Raw genomic sequence first — 19,796 nt, 5'->3', positions numbered from 1 at the left:
TTGTTGCTTACAGCACTTACACCTTTTATTTCTTTTTCTTGCCTATTGCACTGGCTAGTATCTCTGATATAATGTTGAAGCTGTAACAGCAGACATCCATGTTTCATTCCCAGTCTAAGAAAAAAAGTTCTGAACATTTCATCATTAAGTTTGATTGCTGTAGATTTTGAGGACATTCATATCAGAGTGAGAAAATTCCCTTCTATCTTTAGTTTTCTGACAGGTTTTAAAAGTGAAAGGGTGATATATTTTATCAAATAATTTTTCTGCAACTATTGATACTATCTTATTATTTTTTCCTTTATTCTGATTGATTTTTCAGATGTTAAACCAATTTCTTTACAAATTCAACTTAGTAATATTGAATTATAATTTTTATATTACTGGATTAGATTTGTTAACATTTTGCTTTAGGGATTTTACATCTAGGATCATTAGAGAGACTGGCCTGTAATATTCCTTTTTTATTTATTTGACAGAAAGAGGGAGAGAGTGGGCATAAGGTAGGGGGACAGAGACAGAGGGAGAGGGAGAGGTAGACTCCCCACTGAGCAGGGAGCCCAATGAGGGGCTCAATCCCAGAACCCTAGGATCATGACCTGACCCAAAGGCAGACGTTTAACTGATGAAGCCACCCAGGCACCACTGTAATATTCCTTTCTTATAATAATTTTGTCAGTTTTGGAAAAGTTATTTTGGCCTCATAAGACAAGTTGGGAAGTATTCCTTATTTTCAGTCTCCAGAAGAGTTTGGTAATACTGGTATCACTACTTCTTTAAAAGTTTTGAATATTCACTGGTAAAGCCATTGAGCCTGGAGTTTTCCTTGTGAGAAGACACTTAATTTCAACCAATGATGACAAGATATAAAATTTTTGTCTCTTGTTATCATCTTTGTTTTAATCTTGTTTGGGGCACCTGGCCTACTCAGTCAGAGGAGTGTGCACCTCTTGATCTCGGGATCATGAATTCGAGTCCTTTGTTGGTGTAGAGATTACTTAAATAAGTAAAAACTTTTAAATAAAAGTCTAGTTTGTCCAATATAAGTATTGCTACTCCAGCTTTCTTTTGACATCCATTTTCTTTTCTTTTTTTTTTTTTAGCCAAAGATTTTATTTATTTATTTGACAACAGAGATCACAAGTAGGCAGAGAGGAAGGCAGAGAGATAGAGGGGGGAATCAGGCTCCCTGATGAGCAGAAAGCCCAATGAGGGGCTTGATCCCAGGATGCTTGGATCATGACCTGAGCTGAAGGCAGAGGCTTTAACCCACTGAGCCACCCAGTCACCCTGACATCCATTTTCTTGATAAATGTTTCCCTATCCCCTCACTTTCAATCTGCAGGTGTCTTTAGGTCTAAAATGAGTCTCTTGCAAAGAAGGTCACTATATCATATTAAAAAGGACAATCCAGCAAGAACATACAACAATTGTAAATATTTATGCACCCAACATGGGAGCACCCAAATATATAAAAAAATTATAACAAATATAAAGCAACTCATTGATAATAATACAATGTTAGGGGATGTTAACCCCCACTTACACCAAATGGGCATATCACCTAAACAGAAAATACACATAGAACAATGTTTTTGAATGATATATGGGGCCAGATGGACTTAACAGATATATTCAATACATTCCATCCTAAAACAGCAGAATATACATTCTTTTCAACTGCACTTGGGACATTCTCCAGAATAGATCATATATGAGGTTACAAATCAGACCTCAACAATACAGAAAGATTGAAATCATACCATGCACCTTTTTTGACCACAATGTTATGAAACTTGAAATCTACCACAAGAAAACATTTGGAAAGACCACAAATACATGGATGTTAAACAACATGCTACTAAAGAATGTATGGGTCAACCAAGAAATCAAAGAAGAAATTAAAAGTATACATGGAAACAAACGAAAATGAAAACCTTTGGGATGTAGCAAAAGTTGTCCTGAGAAGGAAGTATATAGCAATACAGGCCTACCTCAAGAAGCAGGAAATACCTCAAATAAACAACCTAACCTTACAGCTAAAGGAACTAAAAAGGACAACAAAAAAAGCCTTAAGCTAGCAGAAGGAAGGAAATAATAAAGATCAGGGCAGAAATAAATGACAAACTGAAAAAACAAAATAAAACAACAATAGAACAGATCAATCTGGTTCTTTGAAAAGATTAATAAAATTTATCAATAAAATTGATAAACCTCTAACCAGACTTGTCAAAAAGAAAAATGACCCAAATAAATAAAATCACAAATCAGAGAAATGCAATTATAAGAGAAGATTATGAAAAACTATACACCAAAACAAATTGCTCAATCAGGAAGAAATGGATAAATTTCTGGAAACATGTAAACTACCAAAACTGAAACACGAAGAAATAGAAAACTTGAATAGACTGATAACCAACAAAGAGATTGAATCAGTAATCAAAAACTTCCACCAAATAAAAGTCCAGGGCCAGATGGCTTCACAGGTGAATTCTACCAAATAAAAAAATAGGAAAGGAAGGGTAACTTCCAAATTCATTTTATGAGGTCAGCATTACTTGTTACAAAAACTAGTTAAAGGCTCCACTAAAAAAGAGAACTACAGGCCAATATGTCTGAGGAACATGTATGTAAAAATTCTCTATTAAATGCTACCAAACTGAATCCAACAAGACATTTTAAAAAAATCATTCACCACAATCAACTGGGATTTATTCCTGGGTTGCAAGTGTGGCTCAATATTTGCAAATCAATTGACATGATAGACCACATTAATATAAGAAAGGATAAGAACCATATGATTATTTCAATAGATGCAGAAAAACATTTGACAAAGTACAACATCCTTTCACGATAAAAATCCTGAACAAAGTAGGTTTAGAGGAATATACCTCAATATAATAAAGGCCATATTTGAAAAACCCACAGCTAATACCATCCTCAATTGGGGAAAACTAAGGAAGGCAGTCAGGAAAAAGACAGGGATGTACACTCTCACCACTGTTGTTTAACATAATACTGGAGGTTCTAGCCACAGCAATAATAGACCCCCCCCCAAAAAAAAGAAAGAAAGAAAGAAAAGACATCCAAATTGACAAGGAAGAAGTCAAACTTTTACTATTTGCAGATGATGTGATACTCTATATAGAAAACCTGAAAGACCACCAAAAAACTGCTAGAACTGATAAACTAATTCAGTGAATTTGCAGAATACAAAATCAACATAAAAAGTCTGTTGCATTTCTGTACACCAATAATGAAGCAGCAGAAAGAGAAAATGAGGAATCTATCCCATTTACAATGGTACCAAAATCCATAAGATACCTAGGAATAAACCTAACCAAAGAGGTGAACGTTCTCTACTCTGAAAACTATGAAACACTGATGAAAGCATGCCTGGGTAGCCCATCCATTAAGCATCTGCCTTTGGCTCAGGTCATGATCCTGGGGTCCTGGGATCAAGACCTGCATCATGCTTCCTGCTCAGCAAAGAGCCTGCTTCTCCCTTTCCCTCTGCCTGCTGCTCCCCTGATTGTTATCTCTCTCTCTCTCTCTCTCTCTCTCTCTCACTGACAAATGCATAAAATCTCAAGCAGAGAGAGCCAATTATCATATGGTTTCACTTATTTGTGGAGCATAACAAATAGCATGGAGGACAAGGGGTGTTAGAGAGGAGAAGGGAGTTGGGGTAAATTGGATAGGGAGGTGAACCACGAGAGACTATGGACTCTGAAAAACAATCTGAGGGGTTTGAAGTGGCGGGGGGGGGTGGGAGGTTGGGGTACCAGGTGGTGGGTATTATAGAGGGCAAAGATTGCATGGAGCACTGGGTATGGTGAAAAAATAATGAATACTGTTTTTCTAAAAATAAATAAATTGGAAAAAAATCTTTTTAAAATTGTTTAAAAGAAAAACACTGATGAAAGAAATTGAAGGTGACACAGGAAATGGAAAAATATTCCATGCTCATGGCTTGGAAGAACAGATATTGTTAGAATGTCTATATTACCCAAAGTAATCTAAACATTTAATGCAATTCCTATCAAAATACTGAAGGATTTTTCACAGAACTAGAACAAAAAGTCCTAAAAATTATATGGAACCACCAAAGACCCCAAATAACCAAAGCAATCTTGAAAAAGAAAAGTATGGCTGGAGACATCACAATTCTGGACTCCAAATTATATTACAAAGCTGAAGTGATAAGGCAGTATGGTACTGGCACAAAAATAGACACATTGATCAGTAGAACAGAATTAAAAAACCCAGAAATGAACCCACAACTATATGGTCGATTAATTTTAGACAAAGCAGGAAAGAATATCCAGTGGGAAAAGATCTTCAACAAATGGTGTTGGGAAAACTGGACAACTAAATGCAAAATAATGAAACTGGATCACTTTCTTACACCATACACAAAATAAATTCAAAATGAATCACACCTAAATGTGAGACCTGAAACCATAAGAATCCTAGAGAAGAACACAGGCAGTAACTTCTTTGACAACAGCCATAGCAACTTCTTTCAACATGTCTCCCGAGGCAAAGAAAACAAAAGCAAAAATAAATTATTGTGATGCCTCTGGCTTTGCTTTTCATTTTCAAGTTTGCTTTGGCTTTTCAGGGGCTCTTTTGTGGTTCCATACAAATTTTAGGATTGTTTGTTCTAGCTCTGTGAAAAATGCTGTTGGTCGGGGTGCCTGGGTAGCTCAGTTGGTTGAACAACTGCCTTCGGCTCAGGTCATGATCCTGGACTTTGGGGATCGAGTCCTGCATTGGGCTCCCAGCTCCTTGGGGAGTCTGCTTATCCCTCTGACCTTCTCCTCCCTCATGCTCTCTCTCACTCATTCTCTCTCAAATAAATAAAATCTTTTTTAAAAAGGCTGTTCGTATTTTGTTAGGGGTTGCATTAAATGTGTAGATTGCTTCAAGCAGTATAATATATATATATTCAGTATAATATATATATATTCAAGCAGTATAATATATATATATATATATATATATATATATATAGTATAGCAGTATAGTTGTGATGAGTACCAGATCTCAGGGTCCTGGGATCGAGCCCTGCATCAGGCTTCCTGCTCAATGGGAAGTCTGCTTCTGCCTCTCCCACTCCACCAGCTTGTGTTCCCTCTCTCGCTCTGTCTCTTTCTGTCAAATAAATAAATAAATCTTAAAAAAGAAAACTTAAAAAAAGAGTAACTTAGCTATTCTTATAAAGATATTATGAAACATAACCCCTCAAGATTTTACAATTGTTTCTCAAACAGTTGCATAGATTTCATGTACTTCTTTTTGAACATCCCATAAATCATATTAAATACAACCACAAAATACAAAAGATAAAAAATAAAATAAAGGCTGCTCCATAAGGCTAAATCCTGGAGTAAAGACTATGTACTAACAAAAGCACTGCCATCTTAATAGACATGTAGCATCAGAAGTGAATCATTATTGTTGTTAGCCACTGAAATTTGGGGTCACTTGTTATCATAGCATAACTTGGCCTAGGCTGACTGCTACATTCAACTTCCCCTTCTGTAGGTCCATTAGCCTCTCTTCAATTCTGAGCTGCCTCCACTCCTCCTTCATCCAATATGGAGCTTACTGTTAACAGGTAAGTTTTGTGAGGCCATTTCCATATGTGGGGCTCATATAGTATCCCTAAGCCTCTTTTCCTAGTCCAGAATATCCTGGGCATCCGGTCTTCTGGGGGTCAAGGCAAAGCCTTCACTGAGTCCACCAGTGTTCACCAATCAACCACAGTCTTTATTTCTCTTGTGGGATTCTGAATATAGTAGGTAAATTGTCCCCAATAGAGTTAACAGAAAAAAAGGTATGATGGTGGGCTGAGAAGTGAATGACAAGGAGACTACAGTGTAGAGTATACTCCTACCCCCCCAAAAAGAAAAACTGACTATAAAGAGAAAAAAAAAGATAAAGAAGTTCTTGGGAACTCCACCAGTCTGATGTCTTATATGCTTTCTTATATATTCCAGTTACCTTCTCTTTCATTCCCTGTTACAGAGGAGTAAAATCTAGTTTGTAGAGGTAAGCCAAAGTTTTCATTTCATCTTTTCTTCTGACTATACTCACCACCTGTTTCCTTAGCAGAGTAGGTCCTTTCCTGCTACAGCACTGGCCCTAAGGAAGCTGACTCCTTCTGGAGGAGTAAGGGATATTAATTCTGCCCACTATGTTTTCAAATGGGAATGACTTTAGCAATAACAGTGCTAAAGCCCCATAGAGAGCAATACAATAAAATTAGAGAAAGGAACATTTTCTCAATGAAATAGGAGGCAAGAGCCTAAGCTGAAAGCTGGAGAAGCAAGGGTTGAGAAAGGAGTGTCTTTATAGGAATAATGAACTTTTAAATTGTATAGACCTGGTTATTTGTGTTGTGCACATTTTCACATTCAAAATCCAAGAGCTGTCAGAGACAAGACAAATCCTTTACAGAGCCTCCTGATCCCCTGCTTCTTAGTTAGTAAAGCAATTTGTGACCAGAAACTTTCTGCACTTCTATACTTTCAGCCAGACTTCTTTTGGTAATAGCCATGTTAGTAGCCACTTTGTCCTATGACTGGTGACACCTTTGGCTCTGGTTAATGTTCCCTTCCCCATGAGCAGTGAACAATTCCTGACTCTCCAGCAGCTCTTCTCATTACCTTCCCAGGGCCTGCCTGGCACAAGATCCCAGAGATTTAATGAAAGAAGAAATACAGGGTGCCTGCATGGCTCAGTGGGTTAGGTCTCTGCCTTTGGCTCGGGTCATGATCTCAGGGTTCTGGGATCGAGACCCGCATAAGGCTCTCTGATCAGTGGGGAGCCTGTGTCCCCCCCACCACCCTGCCTGCCTATTTGCCTAACTGTGATCTCTCTCTCTATGTCAAATAAATAAATAAAAGAAAGAAGAAATACAACTCACACAAACTGGCCAGGAGCTCTTCTCAGTACTCAGAGAAAAAAGAAGAGAAAAATCCAAGTCTTAAGAGTCACCTCCAGAAAGACCTGCATCAGAATACTTTGGCTTTTAACCACACCTGTCTGTATCTGTCTCTTCTCATATTATTGGCTGGAAAACAAAGTCTACTTTTCATGGGACCTGGCTGGAGGTCTCTCATCTCAAGCTGTTGGAACTACATCTCCTTCCAGCAACAGTGTCCTGTGGCAAGGCAGCCTGGCTGGAAAACCAGATGTTACATCGGACCAAAAGCAGTCCTGCTCAGTAAAGTTGGTGAAAGCCTTAGAGGCACGCTGGTATATGTATCTGGGGAAGATCTAGTAGACAGACCTCTGGCCCAAACCCCTCTAGTTTACACAGGACCTAGATTAGGGTAGTATCTTTCTCAAAATAAGACATAGCTACTTCTCATTAGAGCTGAGCTGTAAGTATGTCTTCTGCCCTTTGTCCATGTGGGGTCTTTCTGTTCTCTTTCTTTACGTATCAGGTTCTGGACACACACACACACACACACACACACACACACACACCACACATTAGGCTTTTATTTTAAATGGGAATGTGTTAATGGCTACAAAGCCAGATGAAGAGTAGGAAAGTTTCCCCAGGGGATTAAAAATGAAAAAGGTGAAGAATAGAGAGTGAGAGATTCCTAGTGCTTCTGTCAATGGAATCCCTAGTTCACTGTGTTTTAGACAGCTTTTTGTAATAGAACCCTTTGCTTCAGTGAAATCCTACTACCAAATCAAGTATGATAAATAAATGAAAGGAGAAATGAGGCAATTGAGACAGATGCCCAAAGGTGCTTCTAATTCCTTACCACCGCAACACTTAGAGTGGTCCCTAAGGCACTACAATGGAATATATACAGTTCCATTCAACAGACTTTAAAAACACAGCCCTGGTAGTGTTCTGGCATCCAAGGTATGAGGGATTTCAAGGGGGTACCGTTTCAGTCCATTTACCCAAGCAGAACCAAACTACCGAGATGCCCAGCAGTGATGTGGAAGAGACCGCAAAACAATTCGCTCTTTAGGAGTTCAGCTTCCTTTGCCCTCGGTCTTCTCTCTCACTTCAATCCAGTTTTCTCTCTGCCATCCTCCCTGGAGATAACAAAGTTAGGTTGAGAGTTTCCTGAAATTCTCCAAGTCATTTCTTTACAAAAAGAGAAATATGCAGTGGAAAAATAATTTTACAACATTAGAAAAATGTCTTAAAAGAAAAAAGGCCATAGGGAATAACATGGAGGATATTAAAAGAAGGAAAGGAAAAGTGAAATGCGGGAACTCGGAGGGGGAGATGAACCATGAGAGACTGTGGACTCTGAAAAACAAACTGAGGGTTTTGGAAGGGAAGGAGGTGGGGGGATGGGTGAGCCTGGTGGTTAGTGTTAAGGAGGGCACATATTGCATGGAGCACTGGGTGTGGTGCATAAACAATGAATCTTAGAACTCTGGTAAAATAAAATTAAATTTTAAAAAAAGAAGAGAAAAAAGGCCATAAGCATACTACCCAATAAGGACATCTTTACTATTTCTCAGTACTCTGTATCAATCTTTATTCTTACAAACAAAAGTTTGATTTTTGCACAGCATGTAATAAGCTATATGGTTTACAAAAGTATTTGTTTCATTTACTCAATATCACAGATGAATACAGTAAGGCTTAAAGAAACAGTAACTTTTAACCAGATGATGCTATTAGATGTTAGAGCTGAGACTCAAACTAAGATTACTACTTTAAGACTAGTTCTTTTTCCACTTCAACAGCAGCTGACATACAACTGTAGAGACCACTGTCTAAGTACTAGAGCCAAGAAATATTGAAATATATTTTAGGTGAACTCCCTACTTGAAAATTTTCTTATGACCCCAGAACCACACAAAACTCAACTTGTAACATTCAAATCAAAACACCAAGTGTAGTGCATTGGGAGCATACCACACTAGTTGAAATATCTGGTCTAGTACCAACCCAACATCATTTTGCTATGAGACCTTAGGCAATGCATTCTGCCCATGTGTAAAATAAAGGCTTTAAAGTCCACTATGACACCACCCTCCCTTACTGTGAGTCTATGACCTTACTATTCTGAAGAGGAATCACTTGTCCATGGACCTCCTAGTCTTTAACCATAAAAGGTTTTCCAGGCTTAACCACTGGTGCTCTTTTCCCTTTTGATTCCAGGACATACCTGACTTACACATGCATGGTATTTTTATTAAAAGAGTGATGAAGGTATAGCGATCATGAGAAGACAGTGCTACTAGTTAGAAAAGAAGGGCAAGTGAAGAAATTGTATTTGAAAAGATACTTCCTTATCCTGAGTTTCCCGCTTTGGTCCATAGGTGAGGAGGTATATTGTCTGTGAGTAGAAAACCCCTGTTCACTGAGAAAGACTCAGATCAATGTCTTCCCAGTGGAAAAATCATTCATTTCTTTAAAGGGACTGAATCTCTAAGCAACCTTGAAAAATGTCAGTATAATTACTGAGTTTGTCCTTCTGGGATTGTCTAGTGACCCCCAGATCCAGACCATGCTCTTTGTGCTGTTCCTGGGGATTTACTTTCTTGACTTTGCTGGGGAATCTGGTGATGATCCCGGTGATCATGGTTGATTCTTGCTTCCACACACTCATGAACTTCTTCCTCAGACACCTATCCTTCCTGGATCTCAGTTTCTCCTCAGTCACTGGGCCCAAAATGCTGCAGAACTTCCTATCTCAGAAGAAAAGAATCTTGGAAAAGAAAAGAACTTCTTTTTCACTCTCTCTGGGGGAACAGAATTTTATCTGCCTTCTGCCATGGCCTATGACCACTATGCTGCCATCTGCCACCCTCTGGTCTACACCATGGTCATAAACAGACCTCTCTGTATTGTGATTGTGAGCATAGCTTGGACAATGGGATTTCTGATTTCCTTGATGAATAGTCTCTTCATCCATAAGTTACGTTTCTGTGAGTCCCAACATCATCCCCCATTTCAGCTGTGAGCTACCTCCACTCTTTCCTCTGTCTTGTACTGATCCCATTGTCAATCAGATTCTTCTAGCAGTGTCATGTGTATTTCTAGGACTGCTGACATTTCCTCTGATCCTCTTCTCTTACTCCATAATCATTTCTGCCATTCTGAACATCCGCTCCTGTAATGGCTGAGCCAAAGCCTTCTCTACCCATTCCTCCCACCTCACTGTGGTGCTCTTGTTCTATGGGACAGCTCTATTCAGGTACATCAGTCCCACCTCAGGCTCAGTATTGGACTGAGTGATCTCCATCCCGTACAGTGTGATCACATCCTTGCTGAACCCCGCCCCCATCTACAGCCTCAAGAACCAGGAGTTGAAGGCAGCTCTGCAGAGGATGCTGAAGCAACAAAAGAGTGCCTTAGAGTAGAAAAAAAGCTGTGTGATTCTGCTCAGGAAATAGAAGAAAATTATCTCTAAAGAAGATAGATTTTGATAGGCCTAGAACACTTGGAGAAATTGCATTTCAGTTAAATTCAAGTATTTGCCTGGACTTCAAAGCAAATAAAGGATCACAAAAATGGAAGCTGGGGGAAAAGAGTTTGATGCACAGGCTCCTACTTATCAGCCCTTTGCAAAATATTCTGAGAGAGGGATCTTGGTTTCATCTGAGAAGATAGCAAGTGAAGTGTATTTGGAGCAGAGCAGGTGTCTGGCCAAAATGATTATTTCTGGGTGTGTCTTTGAGGGTATTTCCAGAAGAATTTGAATCAATGGTGTGAGTAAAGAAGAGTGCCCTCACCAATGTGGGTGGTTATCATCCAATCTGTTGAGGGCCCAAATACAACAGAACTGCATTGGCAGGGTGAATTTGCATTCTCTGCTTGACATCCATCTCCTGCCCTCAGACATTGGTGCTCCTGTTCTTGGGCCTTCAGACTTAGATTGGAACTTACACCACTGGCTCCTCTGGTTCTTAGGCTTTTAAGTTTGGACTAGAATTACACCACTGGATTTTCTGGGTGCCCAGCTTGCAGACAGTAGAGCATGAGACTTCTCAGCCTCCCTAATCATGCCAGACAATCTATCATAATAAATCTCTTATTCTATTCTATTCTATTCTATTCTATTCTATTCACTCTGTTTTCTGGAAAAGCATGACCAATACAGCACAGAAAATTAAAAAATAAAAATTAATAGACTATAAGACTTAAAGTCAGTATATTGTGCCTATTTTATTTTCCCTAAACTCTCCTGCCTGGGGGATCACATCTAAAAATATAGTATGTGCATGTGCTTCTGTGAGTCACTATTTTTGTATCCTGTGAATAGATATTTAGTAGTGCAACTGCTTATAGTAGCACTATCCACAATAGCCAAAACATGGGAAGAGCCCAAATGTCCATCAATTGATGAATGCATAAAGAAGATGTGATATATATATATATATATATATATATACACACACATACATACACACTGGAATATTATTCAGCCATCAAAAAGAATGAAATCTTGCAATTTGCAATGATGTGGCTGGAATTAGAGTGTATTATGCTAAGCGAAATAAGCCAGTCAGAGAAAGATAATGCCATATGATTTAATTCTTACGTGGAATTTAAGAAACAAACCAGATGAATATAGGGGAAGGAATGGAAAAAGAAGATAAAGACAGAGAGGGAGGCAAACCGTAAGAGACTCTTAAATATAGGGAACAAACTGAAGCTTGCTGCAGGGAGGTGCATGGGGGGATGGGATTATTGCATGATGGGCATTAAGGAGGGAACTTGATGCAATTAGCACTGGCTTTTTTATGCAAATGATGAATCACTAAATTCTACCACTAAAACTAATACTACACTATAGGTGAACTAACTTCAACTTAAATAAAATTTTGAAAAATGTAAGTATAAACATAAATATGTAGTACATGAAGTTGATCCAAATGCATATTGTATACCAGTATATGGAGTGGGGGATAGATATGAACCATTCTAGAAGCAAAATTAAAAGATCAGGAAGGTACTCTTTGGATCTACTTAATAAACATAAATATATAACAGCAGCTTATTGAGAAATGTTATAGAGGAGCTAATTAAATGGAACTAATATACTATGTGTATGAACTAGTAGACTGGGTTTTTAAAAAATATTTTATTTATTTGCCAGAGAGAGAGAGAGAGAGAGTACACACAAGCAGGCAGAGAGGCAGGCAGAGGCAGTGAGAGAAGCAGGCTCTCCTCCGAGCAAGGAGCCAATGTGGGACTCAATCCCAGGACCCTAGGACCATGACCTGAGCTGAAGGCAGCGGCTTAACCAACTGAGCCACCCACGCATACCCAGACTGGGTATTTTAAAGATGTCAATTGCTCCAAATTGATTTATATATTCAGAATAATGTCAGTCAAAAATCTAGAAGAGTATTCTAGACAAGGTACCCTTCTTATAAATTTAAAAAGTTGATTCTAAAATTTATCAAGAAGTAAAATGGTCCAAAAAATGCCAAGCTACTCTTGAGGCTAAGAATAACAACAAGATAGATGATCATGTTCTACTAGATATCAAGATTTATTATAAAACTATTTAATTAAGGTTTTCTATTACTAACACAGAGACAGACAAATTCAGCAATGGAAAAGGAAAGAAAACTCAGAAATGGGCCCCAAATACTGAGATGACAAGACGTGTCAATTTGTTCAGGGTAGACTTTTCAGTCAGTACAGATGGATGATTAGCTCTTCATGTATAAAATTAATGAAATTTTATCCTCACCCACCATATGCAAAAGATAATTCCCATTAGACTAAAGTACTAAATATGAAAGGGTAAACTATAAATCTTTTATAAAATTATATAGGTCAATGTATTGATTATAAAGAAGGATGTTTAAAACAAGATATGAAAATTACTAACTACAAAACAACTGATAAATATAATCATATATATATGTACTTTATATATATAAAGTTATATTAAAATTATGAATTTTATAAAAAATCTAATAAGAATGAAAAGACAAGCCACAAAAGTAGGAAAAATATTTGCCACACACATGAATAGCAAAATTCTAATGTCCTACATATAAAAAGAAAAAAATTATTTTGACAGGAAAATGAACAAAAGAATAGAACAGGAACTTGACAGAAGAGGAAATCCAAATCTCTAAGTACCTCATCCTTAATAGTAACCATACCAATTAAAACCACAATGAAAAGAACCATTAAAGCCGTATCAGAATGGCAAAAATTAAGAAGCTCAATAAAATAAAGCATTGGCAATAATGTAGAAAAATGAGGACTCTCATTTTGGGAAAAGTTTTAGCTACCCATTATGTGGTAAAGTTACTTCAGCCCAGAATTACATACTAGGTATTTATCCTAGAAAAACCCATACTCACTGCACCAAAATAAATATTCAGGAATGTTCGTGGCAGCATTGTTTGTAATAACCAAAATCAGGAAATAACTCAAATGGTCATGTGAAAAAGAAATAGTAAGATAAAATTTGATATACACATACTGTGAAGTGAATATAATCAATGAAAGTGAACAAACTATAGTCATATGGAATAGCATGAATGAATTCCAAATATTGAACAAAATGATATGTAATAAATTATTCTGTTCATATAAAGGTCAAGTAAAGGCAAACAGAACTATATTATTTAGAGATGCATATATAAATGGTAAAACCAGGAGGGGAGTTAAGGTAGTGGAATAATAGTGGGACCCTATGTTTGCCTCATCCCTTGAACATAGCTAGATAAATATCAAATCATTCTGAGCACCCAAGAAATCAATCTGAAGACTGGGAAAACAAACTGCACATCTACAGGATGAAAAATGGCCACATTGTGGAAGGTAGGAGCTGTGGAGAGTTGATCTGGGAGAGAAAAGAATTGTGGGTTTTGCAAAGGGGAGGAAGCCCTGATCACAAAGAGAGGAGAGAGGGAGAGAGAGAGAAAGAAAGGAAAAGCTGTATGCAGGGGATTGCACAAGAAAAGCTCTTCCCCAAAACCATTGGCTGGGAAAAGGAGGTGAGCTGTTTATCACAAGTTTTAACAAGCAGCAGAGCTCAAAGTCTGAATTTTTAGAAATCCATGCCATTGTCAGGGTCATGCCTGGTGCCTGGTGCTCCTGCTCTTGCCTGGGACCAAACTGCATGATCTGAGGACCTCGTGGATCACAGTGAGAGAAACAGTTCCCTTTCTTGGAACTGTTTTCTTGGAGTGCATTTGGGAGAGGTGGCACTGCCTCTCAGGGGACAAAAGAGACAGTGGGCACCATTGAGCAGACTTGTTAATTAGCATAGCAGCAGAGACACCTGCTGAAGGCAGCTAACCTGGAAGCCAGCTTTTGGCTGTGATTTACCATAAAATCTCAGCTTCTATACAGTCTATGACTACCTTTCTGGGACAAAATGGCACAAGCCACAGTGCAGCGAGACTCTTCCCCCAGAGGATCAGCATAGGTCCGGCCAAGCTGCGTCCCTAAAACTTGGAGTTTTTGAAACCCAGCCATTTCATCTGAGATAAAACACAAGAGTACTGTGCTTGCCAGGCAGGCAGACAGCTTTGACACAGATAGGGTGAAAGCATGGTTCTGACAGAAGCCTGGACCATAAGAGGGGAGATTCTTTGCTTTTCTGTGAAGGTTTCCTGAACAGTGGCATCCTAACCCCCCTCTCCAAGGTTGAGAGCATGGGGTGATACCATTATCCCCCTCCCCCATCAGCAGAAACAGATTTCCGAAACAGCACCCCCCAGTGGAGACTGGAGCCACTTACACCAAGCCCCACCCCACTGTACCCTGCCGGTTCATCTTTACTAGGGCAAGTTGGCCTAAGAACCAGCTCAGCCGTCCCCTGCCCCAGAATTCCAGCACAGACCCTCTGCATGCACTGATCATAGAGTGCTGCAAAGCCTCAGCTCTAGTGGAAGTAGGATCAGGCTTATTTTAAGAAGCAATCCAAAGCATACCTAATTAACATGCCACACCAGACAAGGTCCAAACACTCCCCACTGCAGGCAAGGAAAAACTGTGCAATAGACTGACCTGAGAGAAAGGGCAGCCAAAACAAAACAGCAGAGTGCAAAACTTCCTGAAGCACCAGGCTCTGGACAGTATAGAACCCCTTCTTAATATAGCCATTATTAGGAACAGGAAATATAATAGGCTTTTCCAATGTGCACGCACACACACACACACACACACACATACACAACAATGACCTAGACAAAATACCAAGATGGAGGAATTCACCCTAAAAGAAAGAACATAAAGAGGTCATGGCCAGAGGTCTTATCAAAACAGATATAAGTAATATGCCTAAACCAGGCATATTTAAAACAAAAATCATGAGGATATATCACACCAATTTCTTTCTTTTTTTAAATTTCTTTTCAGTGTAACAGAATTCATTGTTTTTGCAACACACCCAGTGCTCCATGCAATACGTGCCCTCCTTAATACCCACCACCAGGCTCCCCCAACCTCCCACCCCCCCGTCCCTTCAAAACCCTCAGGTTGTTTTTCAGAGTCCATAGTCTCTCATGGTTCACCTCCCCTTCCAATTTCCCTCATCTCCCTTCTCTCCTTATCAGTAATGACTATGATGAGATACCACCTCACACCTGTCACAATGGCTAAAATTAACAACACAGGAAACAACAGATTTTGGGAAGGATGCAGATATAGGGGAACTCTCTTACACTGTTGATGAGAATGCAAACTGCTGGAGCCACTCTGGAAAACAGTATTGAAGTTCCTCAAAAAGTTAAAAATAGAATTTTTTCTATTTAAATTATTAAAGCACAACCCTGTGGCCTGTAAGTACTTTTTCCCAGCTTTCAGGCTTATCTCTACATCATTGCTTTGCTTCTTGCTGATGATCATATTGATCTGTTTTTCTCAATCTCCCTGGGTAGGCATTGTTTCTTGAAGTGATCCTGTTGGAAGCCTCCTTGAGTGGCCAGAACTGACCCTTTTCACCTTTCATTTTATCCTGACTTTGAACCATTCTGAAGGTGCTCTTGGCCTTCCCCCTACTCTCTATGATTAGACTTCCTTAACAGGCTGCTCTCCTCATTTCCTACTGGTGCATTTATTGTGTTAGTGAACATCCCACTACTTCTAAGGGTTCAACAGTCAATGAACTCTCTTTGACACAAAGATAGTCAATGAACCAAACTCTGCATCCTTCCCCAGATCTTCCCCAGGGTCAAAATCCCTTTTCTGTCTTGAGACTCATGTGCCACTAAAGGGCATGGTCTGATGACACAGTTAGCCTTCAAAGGCCAGATATGACCAAATGTAATGGAATCAATTACAGCCCAAACTGTGATTCTTTTACTTCACCTCAGATCTTTTACTTTTCTCCAGTACCCTGCATCCCTAAGTCATGTGTTCAAACTTGGAGTCCTATATCTCCTTTTATCTATTACAAGCTATCTATTATAAAATTTTTTAATATTTTTCCAGAAATGCAAATACCCTTTTTAGGTGAGGCAAATGTGAAAAACCAAGTTTGGGTGATTGTGATCTATAATTCCTCAAACCATTGCCTTGTATCCAAAGATTTTGCTAAACAGAGATGAGTTCTAGAAAATTGAGGCCTTAGCCCAATGCCCTTTGGAGCCATGTGAGTGTTAGAAGGCATTAACAGATGAAGAACTTGAACTGGACTGGGCAGCTAGACAGGCTATGCAGGTTGGGTCACCCCTGGTTACCAGTTTTGGTACATAATCACCTGAAATCTAAAATATATCAGTGAAGTGAAAATATACCAGTGAGAAGTGAAGTCAAAGGACTTCATATAGTTAACAGTTGTTGGTGACTTTGTGCAAGTTATTGAAACTACATGATCCAATATTCTTATTTGTAAAATTAATAGAAGATAATTCTATTTTTGCTTTCATTATCAGTATAGTTCTATGTTAGACAGCTGCAATTTTACAGATGAGAAAACTGAGGCTCAGAGGGGTTATTTAATAGCTTATTTCTATAAAGCAGAAGTAGGACTAGGTATTTGGATCTCAATACCTGTGCTTATCCTGACTTTTATTTTTACCACATTTTCATTTCTAAGACCCTGATCATCCCCAAAATATCTACTGCTTGGGTAGAATTTTTGGTAATCTTTTTATTTTAAAAATACCTCATTGTAATTTTGGTGATATTGTAATAACTCAAACTTGGGGTAGTTGAAAACAAAAAAGGGAAGAAGGAAAGAAGGAAAAAAAGAAAGAAAGAAAGAAAGGAGAGAGAGAAAGAAAAGAAAGAAAGAGGGGGAGGGAATGGAGGAAGGAATGGAGGGAGGGAGGAAGGGAGGGGCCGAGGGAAGAAGGGTGGAAGGAAGGGAAGAAAGAACTGCTCCCAGAAAAGTAGTTGTTATATTTCCCATATTTAAAGAAAATAAATATTATAAAATAGCATTAAATAACAATATGGTAAAATATACTTGAGATTCATATTTTATACTTGCTTTTTTCCAATTATAGGTATTTATTTTATTCAGCCAGCATTCAATGTCTAATGTATTATACCTAGAATAGGGAATATGAAACAAGATGACTGACAGATGTCTTTGGATCTTCATTCAATATTCAGTGGGCCTGATGTACTGAGTATTCAATACTCAGTGCTTGGTTTCTGGGATAAAAGTTGATTAAGGCAGTTGCTCCTGTAAATATTTTGGCATTTGCATTAGTTTTCTAGGGCTACCATAACCATAACAAAGTACCAATTTGTGGCTTAAAAAACCAAAGTTATTGTCTCATAGTTCTGGAAATTGTTCGTCGGGTGTCCACATAATTGGTTCCTTCTGAGTGTTCTAAGAAAAAGCTGTTCCAGGTCTCCCCCTATCTTTGTGACCTCAGGCATTCCTTAGACTATACTCCAGTTGTCTTCACCTAACCTTCTCCATGTGTCTTCACGTCATCTTCCCTCTACATGGTCTGGTTCTGTGTCCAAATTTCCCCTTTTTGTAAGGATTTTGGATTAGGAGCCACCGTAATAACCTCATTTTAAATTGATTACCTCTGTAAAGACCTTATTTCCAAATATGATCAAATTCTGAGGTACAGGATGTTAAGACTTCAACATATCTTCTTTGAGAGTCACAATTCCACCCATAACACCATCTTCCTTTTTCTTTTCCTGTAAATTTCGCCAAATTCATTGAAGACCAAATGACTACTCCAGTCTATTCTGATCAATATAACTTTTTATATTGCCACTGCAATATGATGAAGACTCATTTTTCTTTTATTATACTCTTAAGAAATGCCTAGAAAAGTGAATCAAAGTAGAGGTTATACACAGATGAAGAAAAATAAAGTGATCTTAGCAATAAAAGTATCAGGTTTGTACTATATGAAAAAGGACAAGATATTGCAAATAGTTAAGTTGTAAAAGTCCTCCAGATGGTGGGATTCCAAAGCCATCATCCATTTGCTGCGGGATTGCCATATTGACTGTCCTTTTATTCTACACAGTCTTGCTTCTCACCGGAGAGTTCATTTTATAGAAAAAATTTATAAGCAATGGTGAAATCCATTGGTTTTACCATATTCCCCATCACCCTGAAGCTGCCATTATAAAATGGTAGAATGACCTTTTGAAATCTCATTTATCATGACAGCTGAGAGACAGCACTTTGTCAGTGTCCTACAGGAGCAGTTCTCAAATTATTTGATATGAGGACTCCTTTTATAGTCTTAAAATTATTGAAGATTCCAAAGATCTTTTAATGTGGGTTATACTTATTGATATTTATTGTTTTATAAATTAAAATTGAGAATTTAGGAGCACCTGGTGGCTCAGTCGGTTAAGCATCTGTCTTCGGCTCAGGTCATAATCTCAGGGTCCTGGGATCAAGCCCTGTGTCAGGCTATCTGCTCAGTGGGTAGTCTTCTCCCCCACCCCTTCGTGTGTGCTCTCTCTCAAAAATTAATTAATTAATTTAAATTGAGAATTTTTAAAAGTTTATCAATTCATCAAAAAATAACAATCCACTATATGTTAACATAAGTAGCATTTTTATTAAAATAATTATCTTTTCTGAAACAAAAAAATCTGAATCTGTTTTTATTGAAGTATATGAAGAAGAGAATGCCTTAAACAGAGACATTATTGGAAAGGGAAGAGCATTTTCAGATCTGAAACGGTATCAGTGAATTTTCATACTCTGTTAAAATCCACTGGTCTATATTGCACTTTGAGTGGAACTTTCATCCAGGCATAATTTTTTTTCCCCCTCAGATGTAAAGATCTTTCTTTTCTTTTTTAATTAACATGTGCTGTATTATTGTTTCAGGGGTACAGGTCTGTGATTCATCAGTCTTACACAATTCATAGCACTCACCATAGCACATACCCTCCCCAGTGTCCATCACTCAGCTACCCCATACCTCCTACTCCCTTCCTCTCCAGAAGCTGTCAGTTTGTTTTCTGAGATTAAAAGTCTCTTATGGGGGTGCCTGGGTGGCTCAGTGGGTTAAGCCTCTGCCTTCAGCTCATGTCATGATCTCAGTGTCCTAGGATAGAGCCCCATATTGTGCTCTCCATTTGGCAGGGAGCCTGCTTCCCCCTCTTTCTCTGCCTGCTGCTCTGCTTAATTGTGATCTCTCTCTGTGTCAAATAAATTAGAAAAACCTTAAAAAAAAAAAGTCTCATGGTTTGTCTCCCTCTCTGGTTTCGTCTTATTTCATTTCCCCCTCCCTTCCCCTATGATCCTCTGTCTTGTTTCTCAAATTCCTCATATCAGTGAGATCATATGATATTTTTCTTTCTCTGATTGACTTATTTAGTTTAGCATAATACCCTCTAGTTCCATCCACATCATTGCAAATGGCAAGATTTTGGT

General features: G+C 38.4%; 1 pseudogene; it reads left to right on the top strand.

Moving 5' to 3' along the window:
- The window catches only part of LOC122890949, a 43,467-nt pseudogene extending 33,104 nt beyond the window's left edge, over positions 1-10,363 (top strand).
- Positions 10,364-19,796: the final 9,433 nt, after the last annotated feature.

Source organism: Neovison vison, chromosome 12 (genome assembly GCF_020171115.1).
Source record: "Neovison vison isolate M4711 chromosome 12, ASM_NN_V1, whole genome shotgun sequence".
In the NCBI taxonomy this organism is placed as follows: Eukaryota; Metazoa; Chordata; class Mammalia; order Carnivora; family Mustelidae; genus Neogale; species Neogale vison.
This window is presented reverse-complemented; position numbering and strand designations above follow the sequence as displayed.